The following is a 19,515-nucleotide window of genomic DNA, read 5'->3' as shown; positions in this document are numbered from 1 at the left end:
GTGGATGTGCCTGAGGAACGATGGCATATTAGCAGACGGGGAAGACAACCATGGTCTCTTTTAGTAGAGAGCAGAATGTCAAGAAATGAGGCCGGAGAAACAGGCAGGACCAGTTATTCCTCTGAAAAACCCTGGTCAGCCATGGTAAGTGTGGATTCCCTCCAAAGGCAGGGGAGAGCCATTTGAAAAGTTTAAGTTTCAGAGTGACACGACCACATGTGCATGTTAGCAAATTTTCTCCAGTTGCAATGGGAAAAATGAATTGAGGAAAATAAGACTGGAGGCAGGGAGCCAGCGATTGAACAGAATGAGTAATCTGGGTGAGAGATGGCAGTCTGGTCTAGGGGTCACAGTGAGGATGAAGAGAAGTAAATGAATTCTGAAGCTCAAAGGTGAGAAATGGGATCAAATAGGACTTGGCAAAATATGCAACATAATAGAGAAGACGAGCAAGACCACCAGGTGTCTGGCTTGAACCACAGGGTGGATGTCGGTGCTGCTTACTGCAATAGGTGTCACCGGAGGATGAGGATTTGGGAGGAAAATCATGAATTCCATTTCAGCTATGTTGAGTTTTATGTGCTGTGAGACATCCAGGTGGGGACCTGTGAAATAGTGAGATCTTCAGGAACTGGAGCTCAGCTCAGGCAGTCGGGGATGGGGAGTGGGGTGGTGGTGGATTTCCCCCTCTACTCCTCTTGGATTCTTGAGTGCTTGTCTTATAACTGAGCAGGACCCTGTGGGGCCTCTCTGGGACAGATCCCTTCCCCCATGTCCTCTGCTTTAGCTCCTCTCGGAAGTACTTAGGTAACAGTATCTGATGCACATTTCCTGAGTTGTTTTACAGATGCTAAAACCCCCAGCAAATGGAAGAAGTTAACTACTAGGTGACCACGAGCATGCAGCCTCCGGACCTGCTAAAACCTGAGGATTGATAATGTTAACCCCTGTGCCATCACCCTGTTACCTCACCATCAATCAATCAGAGATTTGTGCACAAGCTGGTCACATCCCCTGTGACTCCTCTCCTACACCTTGCCTTTAAAAATGCCTCGTTGAAACCCGTCGGGGAGTTAGGGTGTTCTGAGCCCCAGCTGCCCTGGACTCCTTGCTTGGTGCCCTGCTGTAAACGCTACACTTCCCTTCACCTCAAACCGCTGTCAGGAGATAGGCTTTATCACACACGAGTGAGTGGACCCAAGTTTGGTTCAGCAACAGTGATTGGACTAATATACAAGATAAATTAACAGGAGAAAAATCAGTTTAATTTCATGCACATAGGAGATCATAAAATGATGCTCAAAGAGTGATCAAAAGTGGGCAGCTTTTATATCTTTTCACACAAAGAAACAATAAATTTGTGAGGATTTGACAGGACAAAGAACCTTATATTTGGGTGCTTAATTAATAAGGAATTTAAGCAAAGTTTGGGTTTGGGTGGTAAATTAGTAAGAAGGTTTATTTACACAAGCTTCTTGCCCTGAATTCCCTGTCTCTGGTGATAAGGATGTCTTTCTACCTCCCGGTACAGGGAGGGCACCTTTCACGTGGGAGATTTATTTCTTGCTTTCAGAGAGACAGAGAGTAAAACAGAAAGACCCTGTGGGGTCCTCCCTGGTACAAGTCCTCTCCGTGTCACCGCTTTCTTGTTTGTAGGAAATAGGCTTCACTCAGCCTCCTTGACCTTTCCTGAGTTCCAAAGGGCAGATTCAAACAGTTACTAATCAGGGAAGGGAGGGAATGCAGAGACAAGGGAGGAACTGTCAAGAGACAACAGTGCAGCCTTGGGGCAGAGTCCTGGTTCCTCCTCAAGGGATACACATAACAAAATATCTGTGAGTTCTTCTGCAGGAACCAAGGCCCCCACCCAGGTGGAGGATGGTAACTTCAGGCTGAGCACAAGATTCCTGGAGCACCGCTCTCTTACCTCAGCACCAGCCAATCAGAAGAAAGTCACACACCCGGCAGCCCCCACCCCAGATTTTTCCTCTTAAAAAAAAAAAAAAAACCTCCCTTAAAACCATCTGGGAGCTTGGGATTTTCAAGCATGGGCCACCTGTTCTCCTTGCTTGGCCCTACAATAAACCTTTTTCTGCTCCAAACCCCAATGTTTTGGGTTGTTTGGCCTCTATGTGCATTGGGCACACTAACTTTAGTTTAGCAACAAGAGGAGGGTCAATGTATCTATACTGCATCAGCTGTTTCTTAAGTAACTTTCATTCAAAATCATCAGTATATTGGGGGGGTATAGCTCAGCATGCACGAGGTCCTGGATTCAGTCCTCAGTACTGCCATTATAAATACATATATACATACATACATACGTACGTACATGCATACATCTAGTTACCTACTGTGGGGTTCGAGGACCAGTAAGAGGCCCCAGGGGAGAGCCAAAGGGGGCTCCAATCCCAAGATGTCTCCCTGCACCCTAATCACTCATGTCATGGAGAGAGAAACCAGAAAAAACAAAGAACATTCCTCTCCCAACATGTAATTGTTTTAGCCCAACTAACAACCCTGAATTATGACCTAACAAATCCCCTCCTAAAGATAAATCGTAACTTCCCCAAACATAATGAACTTAAGCCCTTAGATAATGATCAACTAATGTCTGGAAACCTTCAACACAACCACCTTCCTTAAAGCAGGTAGATGGTCAGGCCCTTCCTTATAAAAGACTCTAAGAATCTGCTTCAGGGCACACAGACACCTCTCACCTGTTGCCTGTAGCAGCGTATCTAATAAACTTTTCTTTTCACTTTTCTTTGTTTCTGGTAAATTCTTTTACCACCCCTATGGTACCAGCCTGCCTTGCCCCACAACAACCATCCCCTAAAAAACAAACAAACAAACAAACAAAAGAAATCATCAACGTGCCATTGAGGCTTATTCTGAGGCGGCCTGCCCTGTGTCCCCACAAGGGAGATATCTAGACTGAAGCTACAGACGAGGAGTCATTATCGTAGGGATGGAAGTTGGAGCCATAGGATGAGTGAGCTCGCAGCGTGCAGGAGACTGGGAGGGGAAAGCACAGGCCCAGGCAGAATCTGATGGGGACAGAAGAAGATGCTGCATGGGCAGCACAGCCAGAGAGGAAAGGGGGAATGCATGTGGCGTCACTGAAGCCCAACGAAAGAGGCAGTTGAGTCATCAGTGGAGTTAAACGCTCCTCTCAGAGTTTATCCGATGAAATATTTAAGGGTGAGCACAAAGATTTGCCAGCAAGATGATTTCAGTATTGTTAATAAGGGGGAAATACTGGTGGTGGGAAAGCCCACCACGATAGTTGTGAAGATAATGAAATGTTGGTACATCCGTACAATGGAACATGGGATAGTCTTTAAATCGCCTTTCTGAACACTTAAATCACCATTGTGAATATTTACTGACATGGGAAATTGTTAAGTAGAAAAGAATCTGTCTAAAAAATATGATCTCACTTTTGCTTTTAAAAGTATGCTGAATCATACAGATATATTTAAAGAACGTATAAACCATAAGGATATAAATTGAACTGTTAAGACCGGAAGTTGGAAAATGGATTCAAAAGAGGCAAAATTGGGTAGTGGGATTACGGGATAGGTGATTTGTATTTTGTTTATACTATTTTTCTCATTTTCCATGATGAACATATAGTCCTTTTATAATAAGAACAGATTTAATGGGTTTTTGATTAAGAAATTGATGGCACATAAACCCATCATACACCATAATGGGTTCAACATGGAAAAATACGTGTGCTAGAACGTTGTTATGGCAAGTTATGTTACTTTTACAGAAAGAAGCTTGATAAGAACTATCAAGGATAAACAAAACCACACACTAGTTAAAGGGGTTAAAGACAGATCTTATTCAGCAACTCCCACAGCAGGGAACAGAGGTGAGCTCAATTCCAATTTGTGCAGAGGTGACTGGGCATTTCAAAAGCAGAATTAGGGGGTAGCAAGGGGAGCGGTGGCCATTGAGCAGAATTAGAAAAGGGAAAAGTTACCAAAAGCAGGTAAGAGGGTTGATTAATGTCAGTGTGATTCGACCATGTGTGTCTGCTAACTGGAATTCAGCCAAGTTAGGCATCGACGTCCCACAGAGCCTGGGAGACAGAGACCTTATCATCCTGATGATTGCACTTCAAAGCTATAGCTCAGGTCTTTGAGAAAGACCTTCTTGAGTTGTAGGAGGTTCACATACATCCCAAAGGAACAGAGGAAGGATTCACAACTGTAACTTTTTTCAATAAATGCTCTGAGAATGGGCATTCCAGGGCCTGTCATCAGGTGTTGGCTGGAACAAATAGTCATTCTTTTGTCAACTGAGAGCTTTTCCGGACCGGAACTTAAGGGAGGCTGGGTTACCCCAGCGCCTCAGGCTGCTGGAAGCCGGGCTAGAGTCTGGCCACGTCTCCTAGTGCTGGGGTTTGTATGGAGTCATTTGTACCCAGAGTTTTTGCAGTTTTCGGGGCCAACGTGTCCCAGATCAAGAGGGGACAGATCCAGGAGAGGCTGCATAGGTCCTTTTCCCGCACAACTGGGTAATGGCCGCTGCCTCACCAATCTCATAATAAATGAGCCCCTGCTCGTTAATCCTTGCCCACTCACCCGCAGAGGCAATCCCTGGAAGAAGTGGGAGCCTGGGAACACACGCCAGAATGTCCTGGTTCCACGGTCTTCACACATGCTAGGCCGTCCACAGGGCCACACACCAGAGGTGGCACAAGGAAAGGCTGCAACCTACCTGTGCTTTGTGGGCCATGCCCAGCGCCCTAACTCCATCAGCCAGAGGACAGGGCACCTTTACTAATCTGTCTATCCTGGGGAAAAAAATAATCTTTTTTTTTCAAACTGAACAAAGTGTTCTTCTACACTAAGGTGATCCTAACTATATTAAGTGAAGGATCTTTGACGCTGGAAAGCAGATCCAAGACAATTTGAGATCAACCTTTACGGGACTTTATAAGAAGACATAATGTTAAATGAAAATGAATTTTGGCACATTGTTTTGTTTTTTGGTGGCACAGTCCACACTCTGAGCACATTGTTATGCAAACACTCGACTAACCAAAATGTACACAGTACTTACACTTGTGTTTACTAAAGATAAAGAGGAATTAAAACACCACACCTGCCATTCACCCTCCTACCCACACCTCCAACACCGCCCAGCCCCACTGTAAGCAAGCAGGACCCTATGGGGCCTTCCCAGGACAGACCCCTCTGCATATTCTCTGCTTTAGCTCCCCTCTGAATTACCCAGATAATATCTGATGCACATTTCCTGAGTTATTTTATAGAGGTTAAAACCCCCACCGATTGCCATTTTAGTTTACCTCACCGTCAGTGAATCAGAGAATTGTGCACAAGCTGCTCACAAACCCAGCAACTCCCCCTCCCTCACCTTGCTTTTAAAACTGCTTTGATGAACCCCTTCGGGGAGTTCAGACCTCTTGAGCACTCGCTGTCCAGACTCCTTGTACAGCACCTCGCAGTAAACACTGCACTTCCCTTCACCACAACCGCATGTCAGTGGATGGGCTTTACTGCACACAGGTGAGCAGACGCAAGTTTTGGTTTGATAACACCACTGCCAAGTTCATTTACTGCTTTTTGAAAATACTGCGAAGCAGAAGGCGATATTACCGATTGGCTTTTTTCATGTCAGCTTAGTTATGGGAAGGAGGGGTTTGATAACAACTATATAATTCTGTCCTGCAGATAATACTGGAACTAAAAATGCTTCCAAAGGAAAAATTTGCAGGTGGAAACAATAAGTGTTATAATCAAGAAAACACAAAGCAAAGACTGTTTCCCCAGCTTCAAAACTAAAAAAATCAATCAAATAAACAAACAAAAACCTGTGAAACTCTGAATCCTCCAGCTTCACTAGGTTGACTAGGAAAAAGAAAAGATCAGGCAAAACATTTAGTTTCTTTTATATTGGAAAGGAGCAAAAAGAGAAGAACTTTCAATCCAAACAAAGGCACATCCGGCTATGAAAGGCATGTCCTGCCAAGGCTCAGAAGAGGGCCAGTCTTCTGTGTCTCCCACATCAAGGCTGAAACAATACACAATGTCTCTCAATTTTCAGCTTGGCCTTGGTTTGCAAACGCTACAGTGGAATTGATTAGCGCCACCGGGGGTGGGGGCTGGGCTGGAACTTGGCCTTCAGTGTGCAGGCTCTCTGCACTCCCCTCCAGCTTCAATGTTAAAAACGCTGAATCCTGAGTCTCTTCCCTCCAAAGATTCCAACCCAGAACATCTAGAATGGGACCAAAGAATCTGCATTTTGAGTAAACATCATAGATACTCCCTTTATTAAAACTGTATAGATGGTGAGATTACTCACACAATAGAGAAACTGAGATGAGACAAAGTGAAGGGATATAAACTTCTGAAATTTAACTAAGGCATCACATTTGCAGAAAAGTGCATAAGGTCTCTAATATTAATCGTACAGTTCAATGAATATTTAATATGTAGACACCTAGTAACTACCACCCAAATCAAGATAGAGAACATTTCCCAACATGTCAGCAGGGTCCCCCCAAACCCCCTCCCAGTCAGTACCTCTCCCTAGAGGTAACCATCATTCTGACACCTGACAACATTATGTTTCTGAACTTCATATAAATGGAATCATACAGTATGAACTTCTTTGTCTGACTTTTTTGCTCAACATTATGTGCGTGAGACTCACCCACATTGCTGAGTGTAGAAGAAGTAGCTGTTTCTCCTTGATTTCTGTGCAGTATTCCATTTATAAAAATGCCATGATGGATTTGCCCCTTCTCTGGTTGATGGACTCAGTCATTTCAAGATTGTTTGGCATTTCCGTAATTGTTGCAGAGTCATTTGATAGGATTTTAAATCTCCTTGTTTATGATAAAAATGAAGTTTTTTTAAGAATGAAGATATTGTTTTGATAAAAAACTGAAATCATATGTCAGGATGTTATTATCCACATCTGTGGCTGCTGATAAGCATTCAGTAGCTCAGCTGAAGAACATATGAAGAAGAAACTCTGGCGAAGGGACATTTAGACCTGTAAATACCGAGAGTTTGTGAGGACAGCCTGAGAGTGTTCGGTTTGGGTAAGGCCACCCTTTGCTGATCTAAATAGCTCTCTGAAGACCTTAAGGCATTAGCACCTGACATGGTAAAGGCAACTCTTCGAGCAGCAGTGCTGCAAGCCATGCAGCAGCGTCCCCAAGAAGATCATCTGCCCGCCAACACCAGCGCCATGGTTCCCTAGCAACGTGTTCTAGCAACAGGGGACTTTTCATTTTTGTTCTTCTGGCATCTGGATGTCAGCTGATGGTTGATTAAGCTGCCTCTCCCCAAAACCAACTTGCATAAAGGTATACCTTGAACTAAATTTGGACTTTATTCCTTTTATCTCCCCTTGCCTGGAACAATAGTGTCATGAATCGATCATTTGTCTGAGCTATGTTTTTTATTGACTTACTAAGAGACATTACCCTATATGCTATTGGTTTGTGAAATTATAATTCCTGCAGTAAACCTGTGTCAAAATAAATAAATATTGGCAAAGATAATCTCAGTCTCTGAGTATAGTTTGCTACCACCACCCTCAAACAAAACACATATAAATTTTAGAAGCAGTTTGTCCATTTCTGCAAAAAAGGTGGTTGAACTCTTGATACAGATTGCATTGAATCTGTAAATCAATTTAAGGATTACTGTCATCTTAACAATAGTATGTCTTCCAACATATGAACACCAGATATCTTTTCATTTCTTTAGAGCGTCTTTTTTTTTTTAACATTGCTATAGTTTTCAGTGTGCAAGTCCTGTACTTTCTTAAATTTATTTTATTTTATTCTTCCAGATGCTATTGTACTAAAACTGTTTTCTTAATTCAGTTCTCAGACTGTTCATTGTTAGTATATAGAAATGACTGATTTTTGTACATTGCTCTTGTACCTGCAATTTTGATTAATTTGTTTATCAGCTCAAATCATTTTTTTCCAGATATTTTTAGGATTTTCTACGTGCAAGATCATGTCATCTGCAAATAGAAATAGTTTTACTTCCTCCTTTCCAATTTTGATTCCCCTTTTTTCCTCCTTTTTCTTGCCTAATTTCCCTGGCTAGAACCTCTAGCACAATGTTGAGAAGTAATGAGAGCAGACTTCTGTCTTGTTCCTGATATTAGGGGAAAACTTTTCAGTCACTTACCATTAAGAATGATGTTAGCTGTGGGTTTTTCATGGATGCCTTTTATCAGGCAGAGGAAGTTCCCTTCTATTTTGTTGAGTGTTTTTTCTCATGAAAGGGTGTTGGATTTTGTCAAATGTTTTTTCTATGTCTGTTGAGATGATCCTGTGGTTTTTCCTTTAGTTTATGAATATCATGTATTACATTGCATTCTTGGGATAAATCCCAGTCGGTCATGGTGTATAATACTTTTTATGTGATGCTGGATCTGGCTTTCCAGTATTTGCAGAGGATTTTTGCACCTGTGATCATAGGTGACATTGGTCTGCAGTTTTCTTGTGATATCTTTGGATTTGTTATCATAGTAATGCTGAACTCTGATAGAATGAGTTATGAAGTATTCTCTCTTCTATATCTTGGCAGTGTAAGGAGTCTGCTTCTTTTTTCTTATATTCACTAGTTGTATTTTTTAGATTCTACATATAAGTGATATCATACTGTATTTGTCTTTTTTACTTATTTCACTTAACATAACATTCTCCAAGTCCATCCATGTTGCTGCAAATGGCAATTTTTCTTTTTTATGATCGAGTAATATTCCACTGGACATACATACAGCACATCTTCTTTATCCATTCATCTGTTGATGGACACTTAGGTTGTTCCCATATCTTGGCAATTGTAAATAATGCTGCTGTGAACATTGAGGTGCATGTATCTTTTCAAATTAGTGGTTTTGTTTTTTCCAGATATATAACCAGGAGTGGAATTGCTGGGTCATTTGGTAGTTCTATTTTTAGTTTTTTGAGAAACCTCCATATTGTTTTCCAGAGAAGCCGCACCAGTTTACATTCCCCCCAACAGTGTACAAGGGTTCCCTTTTCTCCACTTCCTCACCAACACTTGTTATTTGTGTTTTTTTTGGATGATAGATCTTTCTTCTTTTTAAATTTTTTTACAAGTATAACTTTCCCACTTAGCACTATTTTTGTTTTTATTTACCTCAAAGTGTTTTTAAATTTCTGTTGGGATTGCTTCTTTGACCCATTGGTTATGTAGGAGTATGCTGTTTAATTTTCACATATATGTGAATTTTCTAAATTTTTTACATTATTAATTCCTAATTTCACTCCATTGTGATTAGAAAACATACACTTTGTACAATATCAATCTTTTAAAATTTAGTGGGGGAAGGGTAGAGCATGTGCTTAGCACACATGAGGTCCTGGCTTCAATCCCCAGAAACTCCATTAGATAAATAGATACATAGATAGATAAAATTTACTGATATTTGTTTCCTGGGCTAAAATATAGTTTATCTTGGAGAATTTCCCATGTGTACTTAAAAAAAAAAAAGCGTATTCTGCTGTTGTTGGGTGAAATATTCTGTGTGTGTCTGTTAAGTGTAGTTGAAGCCTTCTATTTCCTTGCTGGTTTTCTTTTAAGTCTATTCATTATTGAAAGTTGGATGTTCAAATCTAACTATTATTATTGAACTGTCTAATTCTCCACTCAATTCTGTCAAGTTTGCTTCATGTATTTTCGGGCTCAATTTTAGGTAAGTATTATGTGTGTAATTGTTATACCTTCCTGATCCTTTTGTCATGATAAAATGTCACTTTTTATCTCTGGTAACTTTTTTTATGTTGAGGTCTGCTTTGACATTTGCATAGCCACTCCAGTTCTCTTTTGCTGTTTCTATGGTATATTTTTCCATCCTTTTATTTCTTTGATGAACAACATCTTTTTATGTGCATATTGGCCACTTGAATATCAGCTTTCGTGTCTCTTCAAGACTTTGCCTATTTTTAATTTTACCTTTTTTTCTTGTTCTTATTGATCTGTAGGATTATATGTCCTGGATATAAGTCCTTTGTAGGATGTATTATTCCAAATATCTTTCCTAGTTTTTAGATTCTCTTTTCACCCTTTTAACAGTGTTAATGAATAGATTATAAAGTTCACTTATCAAAGTTTTCATTTCTTTTCATTTTTCTCTTGTGTCTTGTTTAAGAAATCTTTGCTCACTTGGAGTTGTTGTTCTTATTGTTGTTTTAACACAGAATTATCATGGCATGGCTGACTAATACACGAAATACTGCCAACTTGTTCTCCAAAGCAGCTGTATAACTTCTACTCAAATCAGCAGTATCATTCCATTGCTCCACGCCTTCCCCTTGTCAGACTTTTAAACTTTTGACAAGATGATAGATGTAAAATATATTCTTACTGTAGTTTGTGCATTTTCCTAATTACAATGAGATTGAGAATATTTTCATATGCCTACTGGTCATTTGGATTTATGCCTCCATTTATTGACTATTTACTTCTTATATATATTCTTCTGTATGCTTGAAAGACCCCAGAAAAAGTTGAAAAAAAAAAAGCAAGGTGCAGAACAATAGATACAGGGATATACATACGTGTGTGTGCTTACATATATGCAACACGCATACACCTGTATCTTTTTATATGAATAGTGTATTTTTGAAAAATATGAAGCCATAAAGTTGGAAGAATTATTTCAAAGACATTTATAGTGAACTGTAAATGGAAAACGGCAAAGTTCAGTATAATCTGTCAAACTTATGAGTAGAGTTTTTAAAAAAGTGAAATAAGATTGTAAGTCAACACACTTCAATGAAAAACAAAATTAAAAAAAAAAACTAAGAGACACATGAAGGTGACAGCAGGGAGAATCTAGTTGGAAATGTATCCTCTCCTTCAAATGCCTTAACTTAGCATTCATAACACACACCGGCTGGAAGGGGAGGCAGACGGGTCATGCTCCAGGCCTGGGATTCTGAACATAACATCTAGGTTAGACACAGCCTGAATATCTCAAAAGCAGGCGTCAGTGGAGAAAGAAACATAAGCATGAAATCACAGCAATATTATTAAGTCCATTTCTGTCACATCAGGTTGTTACAGTAACCAAAGGAGAACATACTGATGGTGCCTTGAGATGTTCCAGTGTCCTACGAAGAAATATAAGGTGCTCTGTGTTTATGATTTTTTTTAAAAAGTGAAATAAGAATAAAGCTCGTGACCTCTGTGTGTGTGCTGAGGGGGTGAGAGGACAGGGTGGTGGGGCTTCAACATTGTTAGAATTTTGGTGGAATTGAGCAGGACCTGGAGAGCCAGCCAGATGGCCAAGTGAGACTGATCTCAAGTGAATCCAGGTGATGTCTTTGATCTCCCTCTGGTAAAGGAGTTCAAAGGAACTGTACTACTGTCCAACTCCTCCGGGGTGGACTAGAGCAGGAACGCTCAGCCCTGGCTGCACGCCAAGATCACTTGAGGAGCTTTTAGAATAAAGGCATGGGCTCCACTCCTGAACAACTGAACCAAAATCTCTGTAAGTAACTCTGGAAACTGTATTTTCCTAATTGCAGTATAATTGACATATAACATTATATTAGTTTCAGGTGTACAACACTGATTCAGTATTTGTATATGCTGAGAAATGATCACCACAAGAAGTTTAGGTAACATCCATCACTATACATAGCTACAATTTTTTTTCTTGTGATGATAACTTTTAAGATCTACTTTTAAGGTCCAAGCAACTTTCAAAATAAAATACATGGGGAGCATACTTTTAAAACATTTCCCCAGGTGATTCTTCCGGGAAGACAAGGTTGAAATTCCATAAAGCAGACACTGATACACAGAACTTCAAATTTCACTGTTTAGGAAAATAAACTTTTTGGGGATATATGGTTATTACAGTTTTTTAAATTGAAGTGTAATGAAATTAGGGAAAAGTTTTGTTTATTTATCATAAGTGACATCAGGAAAAGAAAGGAAATTGTCACTTTAAAATGGTTTCTATCTCAAGATATGGTTCTTTTGAATGATTTTCATTCAAGGAGCATTTATTGAGAATCTATGACATGCAAAGCCCTGTGCTAGAATCAAGAGATTATTTTTTAATGGCTAGAGAGAGAAATGGCTGTTACCTTCAAAGCTGTTACAGTCTGGTTGAGAGGTATAAATAACTAGTGATGGAACAAGATAAAAGAAAAAGCTGTGGGAACACTGAGGAGGCGACTCCTGCAAGAAGACTGGGATTGGGGAGGCTTTATGAAGAAACCAGGATTTGAACTCAGCCTTGAAGGATGAGCAGAATCTCTGTATGTGGAGAAGTTGGGCTGGGAGGCAGATTCCCAGTTTGGCAAGGAGCAGGAACAGAGCCTCCACAGTGACAGAGTGCATATACTGCACACCTCATCTTCTCCCGGATCTGCTGCAAGGACTTCCTGACTGATCTCCAGTCAGTTCCTCCTCCAGCCTCTGCAGACCCCAGTCCCTACCTCACACCACTGCCACTGCTCTCTTATTTCCATAGAATGTTGGGCATTTATTGTGTGTTCACTATTAGCCTATATCTGCATAAGGTTCCCTAAGTTTTTTCCAGTTTTTTTATTGAAGTATAACCACTGTTAATAGTGTGGGTAGGTATCCATCCAGTTTCTCCATCTCTCTGACTCTCTCCAACTGCTTTTTACTCCCTATATATAGTATATAGATCTAGATATACATATATACACACACACTACATACATACATATCATTTTATTTACATATATATACTTACCAGACTATATATGTATACACATACATGTATGTGTATATATATAACATACCATATGTGTGTAAGTACAGTGAACTAAGCAATTGTATATATATCCACATACATATTTGATACATTTATAGAGAATCTAATGCCTCTAAATAGTGAGTCTATTTATCCATACGTGCACATAAATGTTCACGTGTGTGGAGGAATGTGTGTTTACTCTCACATCTGTGGATTTTGGGGGACTATTCCTTTGCCTAAAACCTTTTGCTGGGCACATCACATGCTGGGTTAAGTCCCAGCTCTTAGCCCACTGTCCCAAGCCCCACGCGATCAGGCCACAGCCTACCTCCACCTCCAGCCACCTCTCCAAGGAATCTACAGTGGGGAGCAAAAGGAACACTGCTCCTCCTGAGCGCGTTCTTCAAAACTGGGGTCCTTTCAGTGATTATTTTTCAGGATCAATATGCTGACGTGACTTGCTAAGGCCATGGTGAACAAAAGCTAAGGGGAAGCAGTGTGAGAGCAAGACTAATAAACATGCAGAGAAGTCAAATTCCTGTTTTATGGGCTCCCTCACCCCTCCCAAGACATGAAGCCCTCCCTCTCCCATCTGACACCCCTGTGTTCAGGCTTGACCTTGACACTGCTGCACTCACGCTGAGAGCTTTATAAACTGCTCATAGGTCCTTGAACAAGCCCAGCTGTATCCCGTCTCTGTGCTTTTACATAATTTCGTTCCTCCAGCTGGAATGCCCTTACTTGCCATAGGATGCTAGGCAAACTCTAATTATCTTTCAAAACTTGGCACACACAAGGGTGTTTTTTCTATCTGGAGGCCACAGTGAGATGTCTCTTACCCAGTGATTTAGAAATAAGGCTACCACAGAATAAAACAAGCAAACCACATACACCGTGTATGTGATCAGCCCTCTGGAGGACAAAGACAAGAAATTGTGTATAAATATGTGACTGAAGAATTTAGAGATGCTTGGATTTCAAAAAAGAAAGAAAGGGAAAAAAACCCGCAAAACCCTGTAATTTAATAAACAGAAAGGCAATGGATTGTATTTGCCTTGTTCACAGTAAGATCATGTGAGGAGAAAGATCTGGTAAACCCAGGAAGCAGAGAGGAGAGAACAGTGAGAAGTTCACAGAGATACAGGCTGGCAGGTGCACGTCATTAATGTTCACGGCTGTGTATTAATCTAGCACGTGAATCAACTACAATTTATCTCCTATTGGTAGAAATTAATATGGTTCCAATAACTAGCCGTTATAAATACTGTTCAGTAGGCATTTCTGCTCATGTTTCTTTATATTCATGAGCTTGAATTTTCCAGAGTGTCTTTTCAGGAGTGGAATTACTGGATTGTAAGCGCTGAGTCTGTTCAACTTTACTAGATAAGGTCGAATTGTTCTTCAAAGTGGTTGTGCCCATTTCTGCTGCAGCCACCAGTGGAATAATGTTTCAGCTGGTCTGTATTCTTACCAACACTCACTACTGTTAGTCTTGTTCGCTGGTGGGCTGCACTGAGAATGTGGTCTCATCATTGTTCTGCTATGCATTTCTCTTATTACTACTGAGACTGTGCACATCTTTCACACTTACAGACCACTGGGTCTCCTCTTCTATTTATACTCTTTCCCCCATTCTTCTACTGGCTAATTTTTATTCTATTTACTGTTTCACAGGAATTCTGTGTGTGTGTGTGTGTGTGTGTGCGCGTGCATGTGTGTTTTGGATATATTCTCCTGGTCCATGACTTGTGTTTCACTTTTAAAAAATCATCTGTGCCTCAATTTTCTCATCTGTAAAATGAAGTAACATTACTAAGCAAGTATGTATTATTGTGTTATCCAGTAAGTACTGAGTATTATTAAGCAAATACATAATGTATTTAGAACAGTGCCTAGCATCTAGGAAGCAGTATATAAACATACATTACTATCATCAGTGTCTTTTGATGGCAAGAAATTTTAATTATTTTTATAATACCTTTTGATGAATAGAAAATTGTGGTTTTAATGTCTAAATGTATTAATCTTTTCTTTCATGGTTTGTGCTTTTCGTGCCTACAACTGGCTTTTTATCCTTGTTCTATGTTTTGCCCATTCTATGAGTGTTTTTACAGTTAAGGTTTCCCATAAAACCCTATGGAACCCATTAGAAGAGGAAGCTTAAAGAGAACACTTAAATCATTGCCTTTGTGTTTTAAAGAACGGTGGCTTTTCCTTCTAGACTTTACCGTGAATACCAAACGTGTGCTTTAGTTGACTTAATTAACCCTATAAAACAAGACTTTTATCATGGCTTCTTATTGAACATATATTGGTAGTTCTTATATGATATTTAAATTTAAATTTTTTATTTTTTGTGATTTTTTTTCTGTTTTCTTTCCTACAGTTGCTTTTTGTTCAAATGCCGATATTTTACAGATATGCTAGAGTTAGTCTTTCATTCTCACAAAACTTACCAGACGCCAACAAATACATGAATTGCTTTACCAATGACCACGTCTGTTCAGTGAACTGAGTTGATTTGCGGTTCTGTGAAAGGAAATCCTACACATCACATTAGCTAAGTATTGTAGTCATCTTGCAATGTCATTCTCCATGATTAAAATCACTTCCAGGCCCCTTTGTGGTTGACTATTCCCTTCTGCTCTGTTGAAGACATTATAATACTCGTTGGGAAAGTTCTGTGCCTACAAAAGCAGTAGCAGTCACTCTTCAGTGGAGATGCTGGCAAATACAGAGCAGCACTGTCCAAACTCGTGATCAAGATGGGCTACCAGCCACAAAATTGAACTTCACAGGACAACCTGATAGTGAAAATAAATGCTGGGAAAGTTCCAAAGCTGCTTTCTGGAGAAACGTCAGCTTTGCCTAGATACCCCTGGGACTCTACCATTTGGAGATCCTCAGAGAATAGATATTGAATTTTCTGCCATTCAGTTTATATCACAAATCTACCCCAAAGTGATACTCAGGGAAGATCAGCTGTAATTTTCCATTTTGGTGGTGGGGGTAGGGGTTATGAAGTTCCTTTTCTAAGACAGTATTATTTAGAAGTTACTCTGGTTGAAGTGGGAGGGGGACGTTCTGAAATTTAGTTCAAGAGAAGGAACCGATATACTTCTTTCTTTCCAACAGTGAGAGTCATATATTAGAATACGTGTCCTTTGTTTCCCTGGCCAGGAAGTTTAATGCCCAATTTAAACTGCAATCGTAGCATCTTTGTTAATGTTTATTATTAGTACCTATGCATTTTATTTTTCCCTTGGTCCTGATTTTCTATTCCTATTTTCCTAAATTACTACATATGTTCTAAATATCTGTCTCCAGCTCAGATCACTTTCCAGAGATCCAGAACCAACTGTCTTCTCAACATCTCAGTTTCGATTTCCACAAGCATCTCAAACTCAAAAACATCTAAAGCTGCACTGAATTCCCCATCTAGAAAAACAAACAAAATCCAGCTCTTTCTGCTTGCTTTTCTCAGCGCCGTCCATCCACCAGCCTAAGGCAGAAGCAATCTTAGTGATGTTTGGTTCCTCTCTTTTCTCACCGTCTGTCGTTGTCAGAACATGCTAGGTTATACTGCTGTTAAGCAAACAACCCCCAACTCTCAGTGGCTTAACACAGTGGGATTTTATTTCTCCTTCTGACTACGGAGTCCAAGTGAGGGCTCTGCCCCACTTTCTCATACCGCCCCCAGGTCCCAGGCTGAGAGAGCAGCCACTATCTGGGACATTCTTGGTCAGCGTAACAGAAGGAAAAGAGCTCTGAAGGGTTCCATCCCGGCGATTTGATGCTCAGCCCCAAAGCTACACACATCACCCCTGCTAGAGGTGATAACTTGGCCCTATCACCCAGCCATGGACGGCCAAGAAGCACAACCTTACCACGCGCCCGGAAGGCAGAGAACAGAAACATTAGTAAGCAGTGTTACTGACTACCACACTGTCTTAGGATGCAGTCCTCAGAAGCAGACCTGAGATGAGGATTCATGTGAAACTGACTCAGGAAATGCCACTAGGAAAAAACAGTAAGGGAGGGAGGAAGGGGAACATGGGAGAAAAGGAAGTGAAGCAAGTATTTGATATCAAACAAAGTCCGTTGGAGGGGGATTTAGGCTCAACTCCACGGAAGAGTCTGGAGACAGTCATACCTGAGAGCAGTCTGGACCAGGGTCAAGGAAGCTGGGAGGAGTTATACTTCTGCGCCAGAAGCCATTTGCTCTGTCTCTCCCCATGGCGATGTGAATCCCAGATAGTCTGGCTCTCCTTGCAGGTGTTGGCTATTGGAAGTGAAAACACAGCATGAACTTGGTAAAGGGATCCAAGCGCACACAGGGGGAGCATTGACATCATCTGCCAACTCCCTGCTTCAAACCAAGAGATCACCGCATCCTACTAGTTCTGCCTCCCAGGTATTTCCTTAATTGTTCCGTTTCTCTCTACTCTTGGCTGCCTCCTCCCTCAAGTACCCCTTGAGCCCACCATCCTTGATCTTCTGCCACTGCAGTCAGAATACCCACCTGCTGTCCTGACAGCTCCAATCTATCTTCACACCACAGCCACTAAGAATCACTTTCTGTTTCCCTGGTGATATCTCAAATTTGTCATGCCTCTTTCCTAATCAAGATACAATCCCTATTTTGTAGATGAGAAAACTGAACCTCAGGGAAGTTAACTTGCCAATTCAGGTAGTAACTGGTAGAGCCAGAATATAAATCGGATACATATTAACTCCAAAACCTTTCCCATTCTATTTCACTGTTTCTGGATCATGATTAACTGTCCACTTTACCCTGATTACTACCCAATTCTATAAGCTTTGAACTCAATTTAGTTAAGTGAAACTTATCATATTCCTCACCTCCCTCATCAAATGTCCTGCTCTTGAGTCCCCAGTGTCAACAGTGGCCCTGCCATCTTTTGATGTCACCCTTTACTCTTCTTTCTCCTTCCTTTCTTGTTTTTCCACAGTTCCTGTACTTCTAAGTGCCCGTCATGGCAGGTAGGGCTGGCATTCTGTGCCAGACAAGTACCCATACGTGGGAGGTCCAGGAGCTGGGCCCAGTGGGGGCTCATTAGTAGTAGATATCATTCCAGTGATATCCACTGTGCCAAGAAATGAGATCAGAATCCAGGGCATGAAGCCAAAGTTGGCCAGTCAGTTTGCCAAGCTGGAAGTTCTTGGACACAGCAGTTAGCACAGGGAGACAAGCCAGTGGAGAGGAGTGATTGATGATGGAAATGAAAAAAGCAGATATGGATGGAGCAGGGGCCTGGGGGAGGTAATGAAAGGGATCACCATATGGCTCTTTGGGAGTGGACTGACTGATGACTCTGGTCTCGAGGAGAAGGAGGTGTATGTCTGGCATATAGTAGGTGCTCAAAATAATACTGGAAGTTCTTAATGAAAATATCTGTCCTCTAGTCCCTGGAGGCAACTATTTTGAACTAATTTAGTTTTTCCCCCCTAAACTTGGCATTTATCTTCATATTTCTAAGTAATATATTTATACTGCTATTTCTTGATTTATCAATTTAAAACTCTTAACCTCCTATTAGGTAGATGATAATTTAGTCTGTTGTACTGCCACCTCCTACTTCCTTTCTTCTCCAGGATAAAAAAGTCTAGATAAATCAGTAGCCAATGAATTATTATGGCTATGTAAATATAGTTTAGTGATGATCCAATTAATTATATATTATATCTTGCATAAAGTTTTACCTTTCCTGGAATGAACAATTTTTCAAATTCTGTTTTCTGTTTTCTCTTTTCCAAAGTGGTTCATCTGCTCTGTCAAGTACTCCCAGTAGGTTTTTCTTCCCCCTCGCCCCAGTGCTCGAGCCTACTGATAATCCAGTTCCATGTTTCTCTTGGAGGCCTCTCTCCCACAGCACGCTACCCACCCATGCAGTCTGAGTGAGTTGCTCTTCAGCCCTACTGCACCGTGGTCATGCTGAGAATTCCCTGCTCTCTCAAACTACTTCTCTTCTGTTGGGTTTTCTTTTCCTAGAGTCAACGACAGTCTTTCCCTTGGTTTGCTCTCTGTGTTAGCTGAAGGGCAGCTTCCAGCAGGCTCCAAGAAAGGAGAGTGTCCCTTAATCAACCCCTACACCTGACTCATGGTTTGGCTGGATGATTTTAAAGTCATTACTCCATTATCTTCTATTATCCAGCGGGGTTGAGAAGTCTTATGACACTCAGATTCTCATTATTTTGTGTATAACCTGATTTGTCTCTCTGGAAGCTTTTAAGATTGCCTCCTTATGTCTGATGCTCTGAAGTGTCAGGGATGCGCCTCCTTGTGGATATTTTGCTTATCATGAGGGCCCTTTCAGTCTGGAGGTTCTGTGTCCTTCAGATGTGGGACATTTTCTTGTATTTTTCCTTGGGAAACATTCTTCCTTTTTTTTTTTTAATGATGTCTGATCTCCTGGATTGATGCTCTGTTCACGTCATCAGCCCCTTTCTGTTCTATTTTCTGTTTTTGTCTTTTTATTCCACTTGCTGGATGATAAACTTGACTTTCCAACTCTTTATCACAATGTTTTATTTCAGTTTTTGTATTTTTTGAATTTCCAAGCGTTCTTTATTTTTCCGTACTACCCTATCCTTGTTTTATGGATGCAAAATCTTCTATTGTTTTTCCAAAGATATTATTTATTGATTGGTTTTGTTTTCTTCTGTTCTTATTCACTTTCATCAGACTCCTTTTTTTCCTGTTAGTTTTGTTCTATC

At 40.7% G+C, this 19,515-nt stretch overlaps 1 protein-coding gene across 1 annotated transcript in view; it reads right to left on the bottom strand.

Moving 5' to 3' along the window:
• FAM169A (family with sequence similarity 169 member A) overlaps positions 1-16,949 on the bottom strand; it is an 85,045-nt gene extending 68,096 nt beyond the window's left edge. The window contains exon 1 of the mRNA XM_072958506.1: positions 16,931-16,949. The gene's annotated coding sequence lies outside the window, so the exon portion shown is untranslated. The remainder of the gene's footprint in view (positions 1-16,930) is intronic.
• Between the last annotated feature and the right edge of the window lie 2,566 nt (positions 16,950-19,515).

The sequence above is a fragment of the Vicugna pacos genome, chromosome 3, assembly GCF_048564905.1.
Source record: "Vicugna pacos chromosome 3, VicPac4, whole genome shotgun sequence".
NCBI lineage: Eukaryota > Metazoa > Chordata > Mammalia > Artiodactyla > Camelidae > Vicugna > Vicugna pacos.
This window is presented reverse-complemented; position numbering and strand designations above follow the sequence as displayed.